Source organism: Diceros bicornis, chromosome 34 (assembly GCF_020826845.1).
Source record: "Diceros bicornis minor isolate mBicDic1 chromosome 34, mDicBic1.mat.cur, whole genome shotgun sequence".
NCBI lineage: Eukaryota > Metazoa > Chordata > Mammalia > Perissodactyla > Rhinocerotidae > Diceros > Diceros bicornis.
In genome coordinates, this window is record NC_080773.1 from 26,898,801 (window position 1) to 26,923,469 (window position 24,669).

Genomic DNA, 24,669 nt, shown 5'->3' on the forward strand with positions numbered 1-24,669 from the left:
CTGTTTTAGCACCACAGACAGCACCTGTTGCCCTGCCATCTGGTGTCCCCAAGGGCCAGAGCGTCTCCTGGTGAATGGAGCCCCCTGGGCTCTAACCATTTACCAGCCCCCAGTGCAGAGTGGGGGGAGCCTAGGAAAGGGTCTAGTGACACCCTCTGTCAATGACACTGGTCAGGGGTGTCCGAGACCTTCCAGGGCATGCCGTCATCCTCAGACTCCTGTTCTTAGTCCCCTCAGGTGTTAGCTAGGGATTCGATGTTGTCCTGTGGTGAGAATGGTTTATCCAGGAGTGTCCCCAGTAATTAGATGGAATAACAAGCCAGTCTCAGGGCATCATTGGTATGACAGCATTAATCACTCAAAGAAGGAGTCTTTATACTGTTTTACAGTTGTTGTAAGACCTTGAGAGAAATAAACTTTCCTTTTAATTTTGTGGCTGTCCCCCCAACTCACGCTGAACCCCACCCACCCCTGCAGGAATTCACTGTCTTTCTCAATCTGAACTGATTTTCACTTTCATTCTGGGACAGGTTTTTCCTCTTTCTGCATTTTTTCACATTTCTGTCTGGAGCCTTCTGGTCTCTCACTAGGTGGTCTCAGCCACTCCAGGGCTCCCACCCCAGTTCTGCCCAGGCACTTCCTGCAGTTACTGGTCCAGGTTGTCCTGAGCCCCAGAGTCGTGAAGCGGCAGGAATGTAAATGGTACAAGAGACCTGGGTCCTGATAGAGCTGGGAACAGGAACTTCACACTCTCTCAGCATTACACTATGTGTGCTCCTCTGTGGGTCCTCACCCTGCTCAGCAGTGCCCACTGGTGGCTGACTTCCTCCTTCCCTATGGCATTCTATGGGACTCTGACCTCACTCCTATTCTTTCCTGGAAGGGTTGGGGGCTGGAAAAGGAAGGATGAGAAAACCTTGAGCTCTTTGCCTCTTAGAACAGGGGAAGGTCCTGGACATGAGAGCCCAAAAAGAAAGGCAAAAGATGGGGACACCATGATCATTGTCTCCCAAACCTCTCTCCCCACCCCTAACCCACCTCTGCACATTGTGGAAGCCCTTTACTGAGTTGGCTCTGCCTCTACACAGAAAAACAACAAACTTGTTCACCTCTCACTTCTGGGCTCCCAAACTGTTCCCTTTGGTTACAAGTGAGTAGATGCAGGAAGAGGAAGGACATACATATGCCATTTTCTTTACCAATATTAAAGCAATACCTTATGCAAGATTCTGCCACTTGTGTATTTACCTGTATGTAGATTTGGGATACCTGTTATTTGGCACGTATCTATCACCTACTATGTAATTTATCATTACTGTGTTCAAGGCAAGTCTACAGCACTTGTGAGAGACACACCTTCTTGCCTCCAAGGATTCACCTTCTACAGTGGGAACTTAAATACATGGTTAAGGAGACTCATCTCCTCACCTGCTCTCTGCCCACCTCCAATCTGTTCCCCACAGAGAAGCCAGAGTGGATTCTAAAACCCAACAGTGTCCATCCTTCAGTGTCTCCCAGTTGCCAAATGGGAATGACTAAAATCCTTTAAGGTGAGGCCAAGGTGTTACATGGTCCATCTTATTTGGCCCAGGGGGACCTGTCTCTAATGCCTAGAACACATCATAAACCAAAAAGAAAACACATGCACAGAGACACATACAAATTTGTTCACTTATGCTATCAAAATATAATATATTACAAGAGGGAAAATTATGACTTTCATATAGATATAAAATGAAATAAAACATTTTTTTCTTGTGGCAAAAAAACACATAACATGAGATCTACCCTTTTCACCAATTTTTAAGTGTACACTATTGTTAACTATAGGCGCTATTTTGTACAGCAGATCTCTAGAACTTTTCCCTTTCCATGGCTGAAATTTATAAGCATTGAACAGCAACTCCCCGTTTTATTTAACTCATTAATACGAGAACCAGGCAGAACTGAAAGAAGCACAAATTTATCTGGAATAAAGGAATCTTGAAATAAATTTGTGAATGCATGTAAAACTGACTTGGTGGGGCATTTCAAGTGCCCGCCAGCAGACAGAATGTGCATGTCTGTGGACATGAGCTATTTGTATTGCTATTACTTATCCACAAACTATAGTATTGTAAAATAGCTCAAAGGTAATAAAATACTAGAATGAGATAACTCCAGAAGGGTGTGCTCTATAGAATGCCTAGTTTTCCATTGGAGACAGCCAGTCATCTCATTTTGCTTATTTTAAATTTCCTTATAATTCTTTTTTTGTTTCACTGACTTTATTGAAATCATAAAGGCTTATAACATTGTGTAATCTGGGTGTACATTATTATTTACCAATTTCTGTATAGACTGCATTGTGCTCACCACCAGTAGTCTCATTTTTATCCATCACCATGTATATGTGCCCTTTTACCCCTTTCACCCTCCTCACAGCCCCCTTCCCCTCTGGTAACCACCAGTCTGTTCTCTTTATCCTTGTGTTTGTTTACCTTCCACATATGAGTGAAATCGTGCAAATCATGCATTTGTCTTTCTCTTTCTGGCTCATTTTGCTTAACATCATACCCTCAAGGTCCAACCATGTTGTGCAAATGGGACAATTTTGTTGTTTTTTACTGCTGAGTAGTTTTCCATCATATGTACGTACCACATGTTCTTTATCTATTCCTCTGTAGCAGGGCACTTGGGTTGCTTCCATGTCTTGGCTATTGTGAATAATGCTGCAATGAACATAGCGGTGCATAAATCTCTTCAGATTGTTGATTTCAAGTCCTTTGGATAAATATCCAGTAGTGGGATAACTGGATCATATGGTATTTCTATTTTTAATGTTTTGAGAAGTCTCCATAGTGTTTACCATAGTGGCTGCACCAGTTTGCATTCCCACTGGCAGTGTATGAGGGTTCCCTTTTCTCCACATCCTCTCCAACATCTGTTATTTTTTTGGCTTAGTAATTATAGCCATTCTGACAGGTGTAAGGTGATATCTCATTGTAGTTTTGATTTGCATTCCTCTAATAATTAGCAATGCTGAGAATCTTTGTATGTGTCTATTGGCCATCTGTATATCTTTGGAGAAATGTCTGTTCATCTCCTCTGCCCATTTTTTTATTGGGTTGTTTGTTTTTGTGTTGTTGAGTTGGGTGAGTTCTTTACATATTTTCAAAATTAACCCCATCTCAGATATATGATTTGCAAATATTTTCTCCCAGTTGGTGGGTTGTCTTTTCATTTCGTTCATGGTTTCCTTTGCCTTGCAGAAGCCTTATAGTCTGATGTAGTCTCATTTGTTAATTTTTTCTTTTCTTTCCCTTCCCTGAGTAGACATGGTATTCGAAAATATGCTGCTAAGACCGATGTCAAGCGTGTACTGGGCCGGCCCCGTGGCTTAGCAGTTAGGTGCCCGCACTCTGCTGCTGGTGGCCCGGGTTCGGATCCTGGGCGCGCACAGATGCACCGCTTCTCCCGCCACGCTGAGGCTGCGTCCCACATACAGCAACTAGAAGGATGTGCAACTGTGACATACAACTATCTACTGGGGCTTTGGGGGCAAAATAAATAAATAAATAAAATTATAAAAAAAAAACAGTGTACTGATTATATTTTCTTCTAGGAGTTTTATGGTTTCAGGTCTTACATTCAAGTCTTTAATCCATTTTGAGTTAATTTTTGTGTATGGTGCAAGATAATGGTCTACTTTCATTCTTTTGCATGTGGCTGTCCAGTTTTCCCAACAACATCTATTGAAGAGACTTTCCCTCTTCCATTGTACGTTCTTGGCTCCTTTGTCGAAGATTAACGGACTGTGGATGTGTGGTTTCATTTCTGAGCTTTCAATTCTGTTCCACTGATCTGTGTGTCTGCTTTTGTGCCAGATCCATGTTGTTTTGATTACTATAGCATTGCAATATATTTTGAAGTCTGGGATTGTGATGCCTCCAGCTTTGTTCATTTTTCTCAGGATTGCTTTGGCTATTCAAGGTCTTTTGGTGTTCCATATAAATTTAAAATTCTTTGTTCTACTTCTGTGACCAATGTCATTGGGATTGCATTGAATCTGTAGATTGCTTTAGGTAATATAGACATGTTATCTATGTTTATTCTTCCAGTCCATGAGCATGGAATATTTTTCCATTTCTTTATTTCTTCTCCAATTTATTTCAATAATGTCTTATAGTTTTCAGTGTATAGGGCTTTCATCTCCTTGGTTAAATGTATTCCTAGATATTTCATTCTTTTTGTTGTAATTGTAAATGGGATTGTATTCTTGACTTCTCTTTCTGCTAGTTCGTTACTACGTATAGAAATGCAACTGATTTTTGGAAGCTGATTTTGTATCCTACAACTTTGCTTTAGTTGTTTATTTCTAATAGTTTTCCAGTGGGTTCTTTGTGGTTTTCTGTATACAGAATCATGTCATCTGCAAACAGCAAGAGTTTCATTTCTTCCTTTCCTATTTGCATGCAGTTTATTTCTTTTTCTTGCCTAATTGCTCTGGCCATAACCTCCAGTACTATGTTGAATAGGAGTGACAAGGGTGAACACGCTTGTCTTCTTCTTGTTCTCAGAGGGATGGTTTTTGGTTTTTCACCATTGAGTATGATGTTGGCTGTGGGTTTGTCATATATGGCCTTTATTATGTTGAGGTACTTTCCTTCTATACCCATTTATTGAGAGTTTTTATCATAAATGGGTGTTGGGTCTTGTCAAATTCTTTCTCTGCATCTATTGAGATGATCATGTGATTTTTATTCCTCATCTTGTCAATGTGGTGTATCACATTGATCGATTTGTGGATGTTGAACCATTCTTGCATCCTTGGTATAAATCCCACTTGATCATGGTGTATGATCCTTTTAACATATTGCTGTATTTGGTTTGCCAACATTTTGTTAAGGATTTTTGCATCTATGTTCACCAGCAATATTGGCCTATAATATTCCTTCTTTGTGTTGTCCTTTTCTGGTTTTGGTATCAGGGTAATGTTGGACTCATAAAATGAGTTAGGAAACATTCCATCTTCTTCAATTTTTTGGAATAGTTTGAGAAGGATAGATATTAAATCTTCTTTGAATGGTGGAATTCTCCAGAGAAGCCATCTGGTCCTGGACTTTTGTTTTTCGGGAGGTTTTTCATTACTGTTTCAATCTCTTTACTTGTGATTGGTCTATTCAGATTCTCTATTTCTTTTTTATTCAGTTTTGGGAGGTTGTAGGAGTCTAAGAATTCATCCATTTATTCTAGGTTATCCAATTTGTGGGCATATAGTTTTTCACAGTATTCTCTTATAATTATTTGTATTTCTGCAGTATCCATTGTAATTTCTCCTCTTTTGTTTCTAATTTTATTTATTTGAGCCTTCTCTCTTTTTTTTTTAGTGAGTCTGGCTAAAAGTTTGTCAATTTTGTTTATATTCTCAAATAACCAGCTATTTGTTTCACTGATCCTGTGTACTATTATTTTAGTTTCTATTTCATTTATTTCTCCTCTGATTTTTAATATTTCCCTCCTTCTGCTGACTTTTGGTCTTGTTTTTTCTTATTTTTTAGTTCTTTTGGGTGTACTTTAAGATGACCTTTTTGAGGTTTTTCTTGTTTGTTGATGTAGGCCTGTATTGCTATGAATTTCCCTCTTAGAACTGCTTTTGCTGCATCCCATAAGTGTTGGTATGTTATATTTTCATTTTAATTTGTCTCCGGGTATTTTTTGATTTCTCCTTTGATTTCTTCATTGATCCAATGGTTGTCCAGTTGCATGTTTCTTAGTCTCCACATATCTGTGGCTTTCTCAGCTTTTTTCTTCTAGTTCATTTCTAGTTTCATAGCATTGTGGTCAGAAAAGATGCTTGATGTGATTTCAGTCTTCTTAATTTTATTAAGGCTTACCTTGTTTCCCAATATGTGGTCTATCTTTGAGAATGTTCCATGTGCACTTGAGAAAAATGTGTATTCTACTGTTTTCAGATGAAATGCTCTATGTATATCTATTAAGTCCATCTGATCAAGTGTTTCATTTAAAGCTACTATTTACTTGGCTTTCTGTCTGTATGATCTATCCATTGATGTAAGTGGGGCGTTGAGGTCCCCTATTATTAGGTTGGTGTTATCTTCTCCCTTTAGATCTATTAAAAGTTGCTTTATAAACTTTGGTTCTCCAGTGTTAGGTGCATATATATTCGTAAGTGTTATGTCCTCTTGGTGGAAAGTCCCTTTTATCATTACATACTGCTCCACTTTGTCTCTCATTGCCTTTTTTATCTTGAAGGTGGCTTTGTCTGACATAAGTATAGGAACACTTGCTTTCTTTTGTCTGCCATTTGCTTGGAGTATTGTCTTTCATCCTTTCACTCTGAGCCTATGTTTGTCTTTAGAGCTGAGATGTGTTTCCTGGAGGCAGCATACTGTTGGGTCTTGTTTTTTAATCCATCCAGCTACTCTGTGTCTTTTTTTTTTTTTTATGAGGAAGATCAGCTCTGAGCTAACATCCATGCTAATCCTCCTCTTTTTGCTGAGGAAGACCAGCTCTGAGCTAACATCTATTGCCAATCCTCCTCCTTTTTTTCCCCCAAAGCCCCAGTAGATAGTTGTATGTCATAGTTGCACATCCTTCCAGTTGCTGTATGTGGGACACGGCCTCAGCATGCCTGGAGAAGCGGTGCGTCAGTGCACGTCCGAGATCCGAACCCGGGCCGCCAGTAGTGGAGCACATGCACTTAACCGCTAAGCCACGGGGCCGGCCCTACTCTGTGTCTTTTGATTGGAGAAGTCAATCCATTTACATTTAGAGTGATTATTGATATATGAGGGCTTAACACTGCCACTTTATCTCTTGTTTTCCAGTTGTTTTATATTTCCATTGTCTCTCTTCTCTTGTATTTCTGACTTCCGTTGCATTTTGGTTGTTTTCTGTGGTGGTTTTCTCTTTTCTTTCTTTCTTTTTTTTTTTTTTTTCCAAGTTAATTGTGGCTCTGCTCTGATTTTTTGTTTAATGGTTACTGTGAGGTTTGTATAAAAGATCTCTTAGATGAGACAGTCCATTTTCTGATAGCCTCTTATCTCCATTAGCCTAAGCAGATTTTATCCATTTTCTCTTCCTCTTCTGAGTTATTGTCACATATTAATCCTTTTTTGTTGTGCATTTGTGACTAATTTGAAGTGTTTATAGTTACTTTTGATGCTTTCTTTCTCTTTATCTTTTAAGTCACAATTAAGTATTTGCTACCCTTTTCTCAAAGAGAACTGCAGGTTTCTGATTTTGTCTGTCTATTTATTTCCTTTGTCTTTTTGTTTCAGGCATGAGAGCTTCCTTCAATATTTCTTGTAAAGGAGCTGTAGTGGTGATGAACTTCCTCAGCTTTTGTTTATTTGGGAAAGTTTTTATTTCTCCATTATACCTGAAAGATGGTTTCACTGGATAGAGTATTCTTGGCTGAAGGTTTTTGTCTTTCAGTCTTTTGAATATATCATTCCATTCTCTCCTAGCCTGTAAGGTTTCTGCCAAGAAATTCAATGAAAGCTTGATAGGGATTCCTTTGTTAGGTTATTTTCTTCTGCCTTGCTGCCTTTATTATTGTTTATTTGTCATTGATTTTTGCCAGTTTTACTATTATATGCCTTGGGCAAGGTCTTTTAGCATTGATGTAATTAGGAGATCTATAGGCTTCACGCTTTTGTAAGTCCAGTTCCTTCTCCAGGTTTGGGATGTTCTCAGCTATTATTTCTTTGAACCGTCACTCTTCTCCATTCTCCCTCTGGAATACCTATAATCCTTATGCTGCTTCTCCTAATTGAGTCATATATTCCTCAAAGAATTCCTTCATTTTTTAAAAATCTTAGTTATCTCTCTTCCTCCACCTGAAGTGTTTCTATATTTCTATCCTCTAAATGGCTAATTCTTTCCTCCATAATGTCACCTCTATTTTTTAAGGATTCTAGATTATTTTTATCTCATTAATTGTATTCTTTATATCTAGAATTTCTGCTTTTTTTTTATAGTTTCAATCTCTTTGGTGAAGTATTTCTTCTTCTCATTACTTTTATTCCTGAGCTCATTGAACTGTCTTTCTGAGTTCTCTTGTAACTTGAGTTTCTTTAAGAGAGCTATTTTGAATTTTCTGTCATTTAGATTGTAAATTTCTTTGACTTCGGGGTTGGTTTCTAGAGAATTATCATTTTCTTTCTGCTCTGAATTGTTGCCATAGCTTCTCGTGGTGTTTGATGAACTAATCCTTTGCCTGCACATTTGTAGTAGTATCAGTTCACAGATTCCACCTGCTACCACTGGGGGGAAGCACGAGCTGTATCTCTGATCCCAGAGTTAGATCCTGCAGGAGGATGGAGGGGTCGCCCAGAAGGGGCATGTAGGGCAAAGACCATCCTGGGTTAATCCCTCAGGTGAGTCACACGGCTGTCTCACCTCCCAACATCATACCACACATCTCCCCCAAGATGGCCCCCAAGAATGCTCCACTCAGCATGGCCAAAATTAATCTGCCATCTTTCTCTCCAAGCACACTTCTCTGCTGGGTTCTCTCACACAGTGTTGACACTGTGGTCCCCATCTCTAAGGCCATAAATGGGATGTGGTTCTCCATTTTACCTCCCTCCTTTCTCCCTCATCCAATAAATCACGAAGTCTTCTCCATCCTTTATCCTCATCACAGCTCATCTTGCTGTCCATCTCCTCCCCATCCTGACCCTGGTCATTCCTGGGGCCTCATCTCTTCCCTGGGTCTCTGAATGCACCTCACCTCCTGCCTCCATCTCTCCCTTCAATACAGGCCTCCAGATTGTGTTTCCGGAGACCATCATTGGCTACATCCTGCACAATATGAACAACTATGTGTCCTCTCCAAGGCCAGAGACCGAGGTACAAACACCACAGGCTGGATTTGAAGGCCTGTGGTTGCCTGTACCCTGCTGGACTCTCCCTCCAGGTTCCTCCCTCTCCCTGCATCTGACAATGTCTCCACCCTCAGTTGGGTCAAGGCCTCTGTGACTCTGAGACTTTGCATGTGCAGTTCCACCCCCTGAAATGCCCTTCCCTCCCTATTCCTGCCTCTCCAAGTCCTGCTCATCCCCCAGGCTCAGTCTTAAATGTCACCCAGGGCTGCGTATGTGTTTTTGTTTATCGTTCTATAGTTCTGAGCAGAGTGACATTCAGTCATTCATTCATAGACTCCTTTAACAGGTGTTATCACGCACCTACGACAGGCCAGCATTGCCATAGGCCCCAGGGGAGTATCAGTGACACAACTTCAAAACTCATGGTCATCCAAAGGATTTGAAGAGACACTTCTGTAAAGAAGACACACAAATGACCAAGGAGCACATGAAAAGTTGGTCAACATCATCAGTCATTAGAGAATCCAAATCAAGACCACAATGAAATATGTGGACACCCATTAGCACAGCTATTATATGTTTAAAAAAAATAGAAAATCACAAGTGTTGGTGAAGATGTTGACAGATTGGAAGCCTCATGCATTGCTGTGGGAATGACAAATGGTGTAGCCTCATAGAAAACCCTTTGGAATTTCCTCTAAACATTAAACATAGAATCACCACGTGACCCAGCACTTCTACTTCTAGGTGTGTACTCAAAGGAATCGAAAGCATGGACTTAACAGATACTTACTCACATTTGTTCATAGCAGTGTTATTCATCTTAGCAGTGGAACCAACCCTTGTGTCCATCAGCTGAAAAATGGATTAACCAAATGTTGTATATACATACAATGGAATATCATTCAGCCTTAAAAAGAAATGAGTGAAATTCAGACGCACGCCACAACATGGATGAACCTTGAAAACAATATGGTACATGTAAGGGGCCAGACACAAAAGGACAAATATTGCATGATTCTGCTTCTGTGAGCCACCTACAAAGGCAAATTCATGGAAACAGAAAGTAGAATGTTGGCTGCATAGAACCAGGGGATGGGGGATGGGGAATTGTGGTGTAACTATGCAGAGTTACTGTTTGGGATGACAAAAATGTTCAGGAAATAGACAGTGGTGATGGTTGCACAACATTGTGAGTATACTTAGCATCACTGAGTTGTACCGTATAAAATGTTAAAAAAGGCAAGTATTAATTTATGGATATTTTACCAAAATAAAACAAAAGAAACAAGAAGCAATTCTGTCATCAAGATGCTGTCATTATGGAGAAAATTAAAAAAAATAAATAAAAGTAGAGCATGCTGAGCATCAACACATGTTTGGGGGTAACCCCTCAGGTAAAGGAGCCTGTGACACAGTAGGGTGGGTTTTCTGTATTGCAGAGTGTGATGTGATGGAGATGATGTTTGAACAAAGACTTGAAGGCAGGGAGGAAGCAGGCTCTGTGTTTCCCTAAGAGAAAAGTATTCTAGGAAGATGGAGAAGAGGGAGGAGTGAGTGCAATGGTCCTGGGGAAGAAGCAGGCATGGTGTGTGGTGGAGACAAGAGGCCGATGTGTGACTGCACAGGGAGGATGGTGCAGACCCTGTGGAAGACCAGTGCAGGGCAGTGCATGATTCTGGAAGACTTTGAGGGGAACAGACGCACGACTAGACCCTCGAGTTAGCAGGATCCCAATGGCTGCTATGTTCAGAATCGGACATAGTAGGTCCAGGGCAGCGAAAATCAGACGTGGCACGTCACTACTAGGTACTCCAGGCAGGAGGTGATGGTGCCCTGGACAAGGGACTCTGTGTAGGTGGGGAAGATATATTTGGAAAATATTTTGAAGGTCAAGCTGACTGAAATTTCTAATGGATGTGGTAAGCGAGGGAAAGAGAGGAGCAAGGATGGTGCAGAAATCTTTTCTCTGAGCAACTGGAAGTGTGCAGGTGTGTTCCATAGAGGACGACAGAGAGCAGGGTTTGGAAGACTGATGTTCATTCTGAGAAGCCACTTGATAGACAACTGGGGACTCCAGCTGGAGAGCTGAATATGAATGTCTGGAGATCAGGAGACGGGTCCCGACGGGAGATGTTAAAATGTATAGCCCATGTAAGGTGATGACAAGAGGGAAGGAGAAAAAAATAAAAACAAGTGATGATAAGAGAACAGTGGTTCCTCAAAAAATTAAAAATAGAATTACTGTAAGAGCCGGCAATTCCACTTCTAGGCATTTGTCCAAAAGAATTGAGAATGAGGACTCAAAGAGATATTTGCACACCCATGCTCACAGCAACATTGTTTACAAAAGCCAAAAGGTGGAAGCAACCCAAGCAACCCTCAATGATTAGATGGATAAACACAATATGGTGTATACCTACCATAGAATGGCATTCAGCCTTAAAAAGCAAGGGAATATGACACGTGCTGCCACATGGATGAAGCTTGAGGACATTGTGGTAAGTGAAATAAACGGTCATAAAAAAACCAAAAACTATATGGTTCCACGTATATGAAGCATATAAAGTAGTCAAATTCCTAGAGACAGAAAATGGGACAGTGGTTGCTGGGAGCTGGGAGGTGGGGGGAATTGGGAAGTTCTAATTTAATGGGAATAGAGTTTCAAGTCGTGCAATTGAAAATAGTTGTTGTTCGGTTTTGTTTTGTTTTGTTTTTTGACTAGATGTCAAAAAAAAATGCCATACTTATATTTTAGAAAATACCAAGTATTCTTCCAGGACACATGGCAAACTCACCAGTGACAGCAGCCCTAAAGCCCTACAGTATTGAGTGTTCGGGGAGGAAGTGAATCCGATGGGGAGCATCTCACGGGCATGGACCAGGTGTGTCATCTCCCTTCGTGTCTCCAGCCTCCCCAACACATGGATGCTCACTAAGTGTTTGAGGAATGAATGAATGAATGAATGTCTGCTGCCTTCACCTCACCTAGGGCCCCCTTCTTTTCCTCTGCCCCACACACTCACACAGACCCTAAAGAATCCTGGCAGGATCTTCAACCTATGCTCTAGATGAGGCTGTGACCCTCCAGGGTCAGGCAGGAACTGACGAGCTCCCTGGTGTAGACAACAGTGCTCAGAAAAGCACCTCGTATGGGAGGCCCTTAGAGACTCACCATGTCCCACTCCTCAGACGTCCTCAGAGGTCCTGGTTCAGGCTTCGGTGCTGGGGGGAAGCCCTGAGATGGGGGCAGAACACAGGGTCTGCTCCTCGTCTGCTGGCCTCTGGGTGGGTCCTTTGGTGTCTGGGCTGTGGGGTGTCCTCCAACTCTGTGCAGTGGGGGGTGGCAGGATCCAGCCTGTAGTTCCTCTTCTGTGAATGGCTGCGGTCACCTACTCCTCCCTAGCTTCCCCTTGCTTCTCCCCACAGCCTCCCCTCCCTCTCCCCTTCCTCTTCTCTTTCCAGACAGAGGACTGAAACCCAGAAGTCTCCATCTCAGAGATGCTGCCGCTGCTGCTGCCCCTGCTGTGGGCAGGTGAGTGGGTCACGGGAGAGGGGGCTGGTAGGCGGGGGATTCAGCTGACCCTCATTTCCCTACAGGGTCCCTGGCTCAGGAGGGGAGATTCTGGTTGCGAGTACAGGAGTCTGTCACGGTCCAGGAGGGACTCTGTGTCTCTGTGCCCTGCACCTTCTCCTATCCGCGGAAGTATTGGACTGACTCTGCCCCTGCTCATGGCTCCTGGTTCCGAGAGGGGGCAAATCCACATCACAATGCTCCAGTGGCCACAAACAACCCAGATCTTAAAGTACAGGCGGACACCCAGGGACGATTCCACCTCCTGAGAGACCCCCAGACCTACCACTGCTCCTTGAACATCAGAGATGCACAGAGACAGGACGAGGGGACATACTTCTTTATGTTGGAGAGAGGGTCTTATGTGAGACATAAGACATAATTTCAGAGAGAACCAACTCTCTGTGCATGTGACAGGTAAGGAATGGGGTCAAGGAAAGAACACATGGATGGATCCTGAGGGCCCCCAGCGTGCAGTTGGAAGGGGTCCCTGTTCCACATCCTAGGGAGGGACCCAGGAGGACAGGCCACAGAGGCCAGCTGGGGAGGAGACACCTGGTCTGAGGCAGAGGTTGCTCTTAGGGTTACACTTGGGGTCCCCACCTCCAGGCCTGTGTCTCTGTCTCTCTCCTCCTCAGCTCTGACACAGACACCTGACATCCACATCCAGGGGACCCTAGAATCTGGCCACCCAAAGAACATTACCTGTGCAGTGCCGTGGGCCTGTAAGAGGGGGACGCCCCCCACCTTCTCCTGGATCGGAGATGCCCTCACCTCCCTGGGCCCCAAGACTCCCCACTCCTCGGTGCTCACCCTCACCCCGCGGCTCCAGGACCACGGCACTAACCTCACCTGTCGAGTGACCTTCCCTGGAGCTGGTGTGAGCACAGAGAGGACCATCCGGCTCAATGTGTCCTGTGAGTGCCAGGCCAGGACAGCCAGGTCCCAGAGGGCAGTGGGTATGGGGGAGGGGGAGGTTGGGGCAGGGCCTGGGACACTGGGTGCTGGGTCTTGCAAGCTGGTTCTGGGAGGAAGGAAAGAGGACACCCGAATCCACCCCCTCTTATTTCTAAAGTTCTGGGCGAAAAGGACCAATGCCCACCTTCCTGCTACTGAAAAGGGAACGATTATATCTCTCTGTCCAGATGTGCCCCTGAACCTAACCACCAGCGTGTTCTGGATTGAAGGCACAGGTAGGACCCAACCTCCCCTCCAGGGGATGTGGTGGAAGCTGGGTCTGTCTCCTCCTTTCAGAGCAGAGCTGGGGTTCAGAACTCAGATGGGAGGAAGGATCAGGTCAGGTGTGGGCACAGCAGAGGTGGGAAGCCCCCCACTTGCTCATCAGCTTATAAGCTGGCCTCCCCCACTGCTGACCCTGCTTTCAGGGGATTTGCATGGCCTCTTCCACACCCAATGGACGTGCTGTCTCCATGCCATGGATACATCATCGGCCCACATCCTGCCCTCATTCTCCTTAGGATCTGGATCCCACCTACTCCTCCAGCCTCCTTGGATCATTTTAATGTTATTGTTTAAAATAGGAAGCATAAAGTGTGTCTTAGTCTGCTCGGGCTGACATAACAAAATACCCGAGACTGGGGGGCTTAAACAACAGGAATTTATTTCTCACAGTTCTGGAAGCTGGACGTCCAAGATCATGGTGCAAGCCATTTGGTTCCTGGTGAGGGCTCTCTTCCTGCCTTGGAAACGGCCGCCTTCTGGCTGTGTCCTCACAGGGCTGGGAGAGAACCAGCCTCTGGTGTCTCTTCTTATAAGGGCACCAATGTCATCATGAGAGCCCCACTCTCATGACCTCATCTGACCCTAATCACGTCCCAAAGGCCCATCAAGATATCTCCAAATACCATCACATTGGGGGTTAGGGCTTCGACATATGATTTTGGGGAAAACTCAACTCAGCCCCCAGCAAAATTTAGTAAGAATAAAACAGTATTCAGAACCTTGTGTACCTCCCTCTTGGTTATCTTCCCAAATATAACCTATGCATAGACATTTAAAAAGACACATATATGTACATATCATATGATACACACTGCTCCGCATCTTTATTATTATTTTTAATAAAAATTTTATTTATTAAAAATTAAATTTTTAATAAAAATTATAAAAAATTTTCTTGTGGAGTAATTTTAGATTTACACAGTAGACAGTTTCCATAATACCTCACCCAGCTTCCCTCCTCGTTAAAATCTCACATCACCTTGGTACATTTGTCACAACTAGGGAAGTGACATTGGTATATTTCTGTGAACTAAATTCATCTTTTTCTCAAACTCAGTCTATCTTGGAGATCCTTCTGTATCAGTACGTAGGAAACATTCTTCATTCTTATTGATGACTCCATGGTTTTCTGATTGGAAGTATATTATACTATAAAGTACTTAATTGGTCCATTGTTGGTGGAAAACTACGGTGTTTCCAGTCTTCTCGTCCGACAAATAATACTGCACTGAATAACTGGTACGAACATTCCCCTCGTGCATGTGTGTCTCTGTCAGATAATTTTCTAGAGAAGAAAGTCCTTGATCAAAGGGTATATTTGCAATTTCCACAGATGTGGCCAAATCCTACATTGTGGAGTTTCTTCTCTTTATACTCCCACCTGCAATGTGCCTACTTCCTTGCTAAACACGTTCCTCCTTGCTGATCCTAAGTAAATTCACTGTCATGTTAAGTTGCAGTATCATTTTGTGACTAGGTTGAGATCTTTCATTATGCTTAAGAATCATCTGCATTTCTTTGTGGACTTTTTCTTAATGGTTTGAAGTAGCTCTTTTCATATTAAGGACATCAGCTGTGTATTAGTTGAAAGGATTGATTTCTAGTCTATTGATGGCGTTTTGACTTAGTATATGGTGATTTTTACAGGCAAAAACATGCATTTTTCTTTTAAGTTGCATTTAGTAGTGTACTGGTGTTGGCTCTGACTGTCTGGCAAGAACTAATTGTGTCCGTCTTTTCCCAACTCTGGGTTCAGTGACTTCAAATTAGGTGCTTGAAGTTAGCCAAAAGGGAAGTATTTACACCAAGGTAATTAGCAAATGATACCAATCAGGATTCCCCCCACACACACCATGAGTGATCTGGTTGTTAAACATTTACTAGTAAACCACTGGTTGCCTTTATCAATATTTTTTTTCATGCCTCTGACTTTCCCCACTCTAGTACGGTTTTTTAAATCTCCCATAATTTCTTCTACTAGCCTCATATACAAATACTTCCAAACACACTCATTCACTCAAACCTCACAGAGCTATTTGTTTTTCCATGAGCATGCAGGGTTATTTCATACCTCAGCTGTAGTTGCGTCTTTTTTTGTTGTTGTTGAGGTCATGTTGGACTATAACATTGTGTAAAATTCTGGTGTACATTATTATACATCAGTTTCTGTATAGACTGCGTGTTCACCACCAATAGTCTAGTTTTTATCCATCACCGTACATATGTGCCTCTTTACCCCTTTCACCCTTCCACTCCCTGGATCATATGCGATTTCTATTTTTAATTTTTTGAGAAATCTCCACACTGTTTTCCACAGAGGCTGCACCAGTTTGTTTTCCCACCAGCAGTGTATGAGGGTTCCCTTTTCTCCACATCATCTCCAACACTTGTTATTTATTGTCTTTTTTTTTTTTTTTGTGAGGAAGATCAGCCCTGAGCTAACATCCATGCTAATCCTCCTCTTTTTGCTGAGGAAGACCGGCTCTGAGCTAACATCTATTGCCAATCCTCCTCCTTTTTTTCCCCAAAGCCCCAGTAGATAGTTGTATGTCATAGCTGCACATCCTTCCAGTTGCTGTATGTGGGACGCGGCCTCAGCACGGCCAGAGAAGCGGTGCCTTGGTGCGCACCCGGGATCTGAACCTGGGCCGCCAGTAGTGGAGCGTGTGCACTTAACCGCTAAGCCACGGGGCGGGTCTATTGTCTTCTTAATAATAGTCACTCTGACAGGCGTGAGGTGATATCGCATAGTAGTTCTGATTTGCATTTCCCTAATAATTAGTGATGTGGAACATCCTTTCATGTGCCTGTTAGCCATGTGTCTATCTTCTTTGGAAAAATATCTGTTCATTTCCTCTGACCATTTTTTCATCAGGCTGTTCATTTTTTTGTTGTTGAGTTGTATGAGTTCTTTACATAGTTTGGAAATTAACCCTTTGTTAGATATACGATCTGCAAATATTTTCTCCCAGTTTCTGTGTTGTCTTTTCATTTTGTTGATGGTTTCCTCTGCTGTGCAGAAGATAGAAGTGTGTATTTTCAGTAGCTCAGTATAAGGTGAAACCTTTTGATTTTTGACAGTCGCAGGTGAATATCAACCTGTATCGATCTCTATACAGTTTTTACAAATCTGTATGCATTATTTTATTATTGAGGAAAAATTCACTAAAAATAAAATAACTATTTGAGCCATTTCCAAATGTACAGATGGCTTTTAGTATATTCACAATGTTGTACAACTATCACCACCACCTAATTCCATCCACCCAAAATTTTCATCACCCCGAAGAGAAACCCTGTGCCCAGGAAGCAGTCACTCCCCATGCTCCCCTCCCCCAGCCCCTGGCAACCACTAATCTGCTTTCTGTCTCTATGGATTTTCCTTTTCTGGACATTTCACATAAGCAGAATCATAGAAAATGTGGGCTTTTGTGTCTGGCTTCTTTCACTTCACAAAACATTTTCAAGGTTGATCCATAAAGCATGTATTAGTAATTCTTTCTTTTTTGTCTGAATAATATTCCATTATATAGATGTACCATGTTTTGTTCATCCATTGACTAGCTGATGGACATTTAGGTTGTTTCCATTTTTTGGCTATGTGACTAATGCTGCTATAAACATTGGTATACACGCTTTTGTTCAAACATATGTTTTCAGTTTTCTTGAGCGTGTAACTCCCCAGGAGTAGAAATGCTAGGTCACATGGTAAATCAATGTTCAACTTTTTGAGGAAAGACCAGACTGTTTTCCATAGTGGCAGCTCCATTTTACATTCACACTAGCAACGTATGAGGGTTCTAATTTCTCCACACTCTTACCTACATTGATATTTTCCTTTTTATAATAAAAATATTATAGTCTGCAAGTACTGTGAAAGGGTATTTCATCAGGACTTTCATTTGTATTTATGTAATGACTAATGATATTGTTAATATTTTCCTGGACATATTGGCCATTTGTATATCTTCTTTGGAGATTTTTTTTTATTGATGTTTTAATGGTTTCTAACATTGTGAAATTTTGGGTTGTACATTTTTGTTTGTCCATCACCATATATATGACTCCCTTCGCCCCTTGTGCCCACCCCCCATCCCCACTGCCCTTGGTAACCACAGTCCAGTTTTCTCTGTCCATGTGTTGGTTTTTATTCCACATATGAGTGAGATCATACAGTGTTTGTCTTTCTCTTTCTGGCTTATTTCACTTAACATAATACGCTCCAGGCCCATCCATGTTGTTGCAAATGGGACGAATTTGTCTTTTTTTATGGCTGAGTAGTATTCCATTGTATATATATACCACAATTTCTTAATCCAATCGTCAGTCGAGGGACAGTTAGGTTGCTTCCACTTCTTGCCTATGGTGAATAATGCTGCAATGAACATAGGGGTGCATAAGCCTCTTTGGATTGTTGATTTCAGGTTCGTTGGATAGATTCCCAGTAGTGGGATGGCTGGATCATAGGGCATCTCTATTTTTAACTCTTTGAGGAATCTCCATACCGTTTTCCATAGAGGCTGCACCAATTTGCATTCCCACCAGCTGTGTGTGAGGGTTCCTGTTTCTCCACATCCTCTCCAACATTTGTTGTTTTTTTGTCTTGGTGATTATAGTCATTCTAACAGGCGTGAGGTGGTATCTTAGTGTTGTTTGGATTTGCATTTCCCTGATGATTAGTGATGTTGAGCATCTTTTCATGTGCCTATTGCCATCTGTATATCTTCCTTGGAGAAGTGTCTGTTCATTTCCTCTGCCCATTTTTTGATCGGGTTGTTTGTTTTTTTTGTTGTTCAGTTGTGTGAGTTCTTTATATGTTATGGAGATCAACCCCTTGTCAGATGTATGTTTTGCAAATATTCTCTCCCAGCTGGCTGGTTGTCTGTTCATCTTGATTCTGGTTTCATTTGTCTTATAAAAGCTCTTTAATCTGATAAAGTCCCACTTGTTTATTTTTTCTTTAGTTTCCCTAGTCTGGGTAGGCATGTCATCTGAGAAGATTCCTTTAAAACCAATGTCAAATAGTGTGTTGCCTATATTTTCTTCTATGAGTTTTATAGTTTCAGGACTCACCTTCAGGTCTTTGATCCATTTTGAGATAATTTTTGTGTATGGCGATAGCACACGGTCCACTTTCATTCTTTTGCATGTGGCTGTCCAGTTTTCCCAACACCATTTGTTGAAGAGACTTTCTTTTCTCCATTGCATGTTCGTAGCACCTTTGTCGAAAATTAGCTGTCCGTGTATGTGTGGTTTTATTTCTGGGCTTTCAATTCTGTTCCAGTGATTTGTGTGCCTGTTTTTGTACCAGTACCATGCTGTTTTGATTACTATTGCTTTGTAGTATGTTTTTAAGTCAGGGATTGTGATGCCTCCTGCTTTGTTCTTTTTCTTTAGGATTTCTTTAGCTATTCAGGGTCTTTTGTTGCCCCATATAAATTTTAGTATTCTTTTTTCTATTTCTGTGAAGAATGTCATTGGGATTCTTATTGGGATTGCATTGAATCTGTAGATTGCTTTAGGTAATATAGACATTTTAACTATGTTTATTCTTTCAATCCATGTGCATGGGATATCTTTTCATTTCTTTATGTCATCATGGATTTCTTTCAATAATGTCTTGTAGTTCTCATTGTATAGGTCCTTCACCTCCTTGGTAAGATTTACTCCTAGGTATTTTATTCTTTTTGATGCAATTGTAAATGGTATTATCTTTTTGAGCTCTCTTTCTGTTAGTTCATTATTAGCATACAGAAATGCAACTGATTTTTGTAGATTGATTTTGTATCCTGCAACTTTGCTGTAGTTGTTGATTGTTTCTAACAGTTTTCCAACAGATTCTTTAGGGTTTTCTATATATACAATCATGTCATCTGCAAATAGTGAGAGTTTCACTTCTTCGTTACCTATTTGGATTCCTTTTATTCCTTTTTCTTGCCTAATTGCTCTGGCCAAAACCTCCAGTACTATGTTGAACAGGAATGGTGAGAGTGGGCAGCCCTGCCTCGTCCCTGTTCTCAGAGGAATGGCTTTCAGTCTTTCCCCGTTGAGTATGATGTTGGCTGTGGGTTTGTCATAATTGGCCTTTATTATGTTGAGGTACTTTCCTTCTATTCCCATTTTATTGAGAGTTTTTATCATAAATGGATGTTGTATCTTGTCAAATGCCTTCTCTGAGTCTATTGAGATGATCATGTGGTTTTTATTCTTTGTTTTGTTGATGTGATGCATCACGTTGATTGATTTGCGGATGTTGAACCATCCCTGCATCCCTGGTATAAATCCCACTTCATCATGGTGTATGATCTTTTTAATGTATTGTTGTATTCGGTTTGCCAATATTTTGTTGAGGATTTTTGCATCAATGTTCATCAGCGATATTGGCCTGTAATTTTCTTTCTTTGTATTGTCTTTGTCTGGTTTTGGTATCAGGGTGATGTTGGCCTCGTAGAATGATTTAGGAAGTGTTCCATCTTCCTCTATTTTTTGGAATAGTTTGAGAAGGATGGGTATTAAATCTTCTTTGAATGTTTGGTAAAATTCACTGGAGAAGCCATCTGGTCCTGGACTTTTATTTTTGGGGAGGCTTTTGATTACTATTTCAATCTCTTTACTTGTTATTGGTCTATTCAGATTCTCCATTTCTTCTTGGTTCAATTTTGGGAGGTTGTATAAGTCTAAGAATTTATCCATTTCTTCTAGATTGTCCAATTTGTTGGCATATAATTTCTCATAGTATTCTCTTATAATCCTCTGTATTCCCGTGGTATCCATTGTAATTTCTCCTCTTTCATTTCTAATTTTATTTACTTGAGCCTTTTCTCTTTTTTTCTTAGTAAGCCTGGCTAAGGGTTTGTCGATTTTGTTTATCTTCTCGAAGAACCAACTCTTTGTTTCATTAATCCGTTCTACTGTTTTTTTGTCCTCAATTTCATTTATTTCTGTTCTGATTTTTATTATTTCTCTCCTTCTGCTGGCTTTGGGCTTTGTTTGTTCTTCTTTTTCTAGTTCTGTTAGGTGTAATTTAAGGTTGCCTATTAGGGCTTTTTCTTGATTGTTAAGGTGGGCTTGTATCACTATGAGTTTCCCTCTCAGGACGGCTTTTGCTGCATCCCATATGGTTTGATATGGCATATTATCATTTTTGTTTGTTTCCAGATAGTTTTTGATTTCTCCTTTAATTTCATCAATGATCCATTGGTTGTTCAGTAGCATGTTGTTTAATCTCCACATTTTTGTCACTTTCCCAGTTTTTTTTTCCTGGTTCATTTCCAGTTTCATAGCCTTATGGTCTGAAAAGATGCTTGTTATGATTTCAATCTTCTTAAATTTATTGAGGCTTGCTTTGTTTCCCAACATGTGATCTATCCTTGAGAATGTTCCATGCGCACTTGAGAAGAATGTGTAGTCAGCTGTTTTTGGATGGAGTGCTCTGTATATGTCTACTAGGTCCATCTCGTCCAGTTTTTCATTTAAGTCTACTATTTCTTTATTGACTTTTTGTCTGGATGATCTATCCATTGTTGTAAGTGGGGTGTTAAGATCCCCTACTATTATTGTGTTGCTGTTGATGTCTCCTTTTAGGTTTGTTAATAGTTGCTTTATGTACATTGGTGCTCTTATGTTGGGTGCATATATATTGATAAGTGATATGTCTTCTTGATGGAGTGTCACTTTTATCATTATATATTTCCCTTCTTTGTCTTTCTTAACCTGTTTTATCTTGAAGTCTACTTTGTCTGATACGAGTATGGCAACACCTTCTTTCTTTTGTTTGCCATTAGCTTGGAGTATTGTCTTCCATCCTTTCACTCTGAGCCTGTGCTTGTCTTTAGTGCTAAGATGTGTATCCTGAAGGCAGCATATTGTTGGGTCTTGCTTTTTAATCCATCCTGCCACTCTGTATCTTTTGATTGGAGAGTTCAATCCATTTACATTTAGGGTAATTATTGATATATGAGGGCTTAATGTTGCTGTTTTGTCACTTATTTTCTGGTTCTTTTGCATTTCCTTTGTTTCTTGTCCCATTTGTTTCTGACTGCCAATTCAGTTTGGTTGTTCTGTCTTATGACTCTTCTAGTTTTCTCTTTGTTTATCATATGTGGTTTTGTTTTGATTATTTGTTTAGTGGTTACCTTGATGTTTGGGCAAAAAATCTTGTGTATGAGATAGTCCATTATCTGATGGCCTCCTATTTCCTTATACTAAGTCAATTCAATCACTTTCCTCTTCCCCTTCTAAGTTGTTCTTGTTATACCTTATTCTATCTTGTGTTGTGGCTGTGTGTTTAAAGTGATGAGGTTAAATTTATTTTTGGTGAGTTTCTTCCTTTGATCTTTGAATTTAGTATTTAAGTGCTTGCTAACCTATTCCGGTAAAGATCTACTATTTTTCTGAGTTTGTCTACCTACTTTTCTCCTTCCTCCAAGCTTTGTGTTCCCTTTCTCTTCTTTTTTTCAGGCTTGAGGGCCTTCTTGAGTATTTCTTGTAGTGGGGGTCTTGTGGCCATGAACTCCCTTAGCTTTTGTTTATCTGGGAGAGTTACTATTTCTCCAGCATATTTGAAGGATATTTTTGCTGGATAGAGTATTCTTGGCTGAAAGTTTTTGTCTTTCAGTATTTTGAATATATCATTCGAGTCTCTTCTAGCCTGTAAAGTTTCTGTAGAGAAATCCGCTGAGAGCCTGATGGGAGTTCCTTTGTACGTTATTTTTTGTTTTTGTCTAGCTGCCCTTAATATTGTTTCTTTGTCGTTGACCCTGGCTAGCCTTACCACTAGGTGTCGTGGTGAAGGCCTTTGTCTGTTAATGTATATAGGTGTCCTGTTGGCTTCGCTTACTGGTATTTCCTGCTCCTTCCCCAGATTTGGGAAATTCTCAGCTATTATTTCCTTGACTAGGCTCTCTGTTCCTCTTTCCCTCTCTTCTCCCTCAGGAATACCTATAATTCTTATGTTACATTTTCTAATAGAGTCAGATATTTCTCAGAGTCTTTCTTCATTTCTTTTTAGTCTTAGTTCTCTCTCCTCTTCCATCTGGAGTATATCTGTATTCCTATCCTCTAAAGTGCTAATTCTTTCCTCCATATTGTCAGCTCTGTTCTTTAAAGATTCCGGATTCTCCTTTATCTCCTCCATTGTGTTCTTCATCTCCATCAGCACTGATTGGTTTTTCTTTATGATTTCAATCTCTTTTGTGAAGAAACTCCTAATCTCATTGAATTGTTTGTCTGTGTTGTCTCGTATTTCGTTGAGTGTTTTTATGATAGCTATTTTGAAATCTCTGTCATTTAGTTTATGGATTTCTGTGTCTTCGGGGTTGATTTCTGGGTGCTTGTCATTTTGTTTCTGGTCTGGTGATTTCATATATTTTTGCATTGTGGTTCCTGTGTTGGTTTTGTTTTTCCTCATCCTGGAACTCTCTGGTTGCAATTTCCACCTGCCGCCACTGTCTGGTGGTAAAGGGCTGTGTAGTCTAAGCCCCGTGCGCTCTGCCCTGGTTTTTCTGCTGCGATCCACGGGTGGGGTGGGGGGGGTGTTCCAGTCGTTTGATCAGGTCTGCCACGGATCGCTTGGTGTGGTCTGTCGCAGATCTCTTGGTCTGGTCTGCCGCGGATCGCTAGGTCTGGTCTGGTCAGTTGAGCTGCAGGATCCGGTTTGTGGGGAGGGGGGAGCTCTCTCTTTTGCCCTCTGGGTCCCTGACGTGGGAGGCTTCTCGTTTGCTCCTCTTTATCCGCTCTCTGGGGTGCTCAGATGTTGATGGTAGCCCTGTGGCTCTTCTGAGTCCTCTGTGCGGGAGTTTCCCACTGGCTGAGAGAGTCCGAAGAGCCATGGTTTCCCCGCCGAGGGCCGCCCCTCCCCCCTCTCTGGGAGCCGCGCGGACCGGGATTGCTGATCTGATGGGGAAGGAGAGGAGTTCTCCTTACCTCTCCCCACTTCCTCTGGGGGCCCAGCACATTCCGCTCTGAGATGTGCGCTAGTGTGGATCTTTCCGCTCTAGCTTTTCACTGTCTGGGATTCCGTTGTTGGTCTGTGACTGTTCCTTTTGTTGTATCTTGTCGGGGGAAGAGTTCATGGGAAAGCTCACTCCGCCATGATGCTGACGTCCTTCTTTGGAGATTTTTGTTTTCAAGTTCTTTGCCTATTTTTTTATTTATTTTTTTGCTGAGAAAGATTCACCCTGAGCTAGTATCTGTTGTCAATCTTCACCTCTTCTTTTTTCACCCTCCCCAAAGCCCCAGTACATGGTTGTATATTCTAGTTTTAAGTTCTTCTAGTGAGCCTTCTAGTTCTTCTATGTGAGCCGCCACCACAGCATGGCTACTGACAGACGAGTGGCGTGTTTCCACCACTGAAAGGCATTGTGCCGAACTTTAACCACTAGGCCGTGAGGGCTGGCTCTCTTTGCACATTTTTTAAGTGGGTAGTTTGACTTTCTGTTGTTGAGTTGTAAGAGTGCTGGATACTACACTCTTATCATATCTGTGAATGGCAAATATTTCCTGCCATGAAATAGGTTGGCTTTTTACTTTCTCAGTAGTGTCAATTGAATAACAAAATTTTGTCGTTTTGGTGAAGTCCAACTTATACAATTTTTCTCTGTCTAAATGCTGGACAGTCAGGACATGGGGTGAGTTGGAGTGAGGCCTGGGCACAGGTGGTCCCACATCCAGTGATGCAGGCGGGCCTGGAGAACCAATGTCCAGATCCCACTGTGATTGGAAGGACTAGGATTGCAATGCAGCAGGTGGATCCATCCTCATCCCACTTTCCTGCAGGGACATCAGGGCCCGTGGCAGAGGTGGTTCTGGTGGCCATCGGGGAATCAGCTGTGAAGACCCTGCTCCTCCTCCTCTGCCTCATCTTCCTCATGTGAGCATTGTCCCAGCAGGAAGGGGAGGTGTGGGGAGGGCAGGGGACATGTGGCTGATTCCCAGAACCAGTGCTGAAGGGTCTGGAAGGGGTGAGGGGGTGGGGCAGATAGGAGGCAGATGGGGGCAAGGGAGGGGGGAGGATCTACA

The 24,669-nt window shown here is 41.7% G+C and overlaps 2 pseudogenes; both read left to right on the top strand.

The window, feature by feature from the left end:
* Positions 1-12,311, top strand: part of LOC131397666 (sialic acid-binding Ig-like lectin 12) — a 25,982-nt pseudogene extending 13,671 nt beyond the window's left edge.
* On the top strand, positions 12,301-24,524 carry LOC131397667 (myeloid cell surface antigen CD33-like; annotated as a pseudogene).
* Positions 24,525-24,669: the final 145 nt, after the last annotated feature.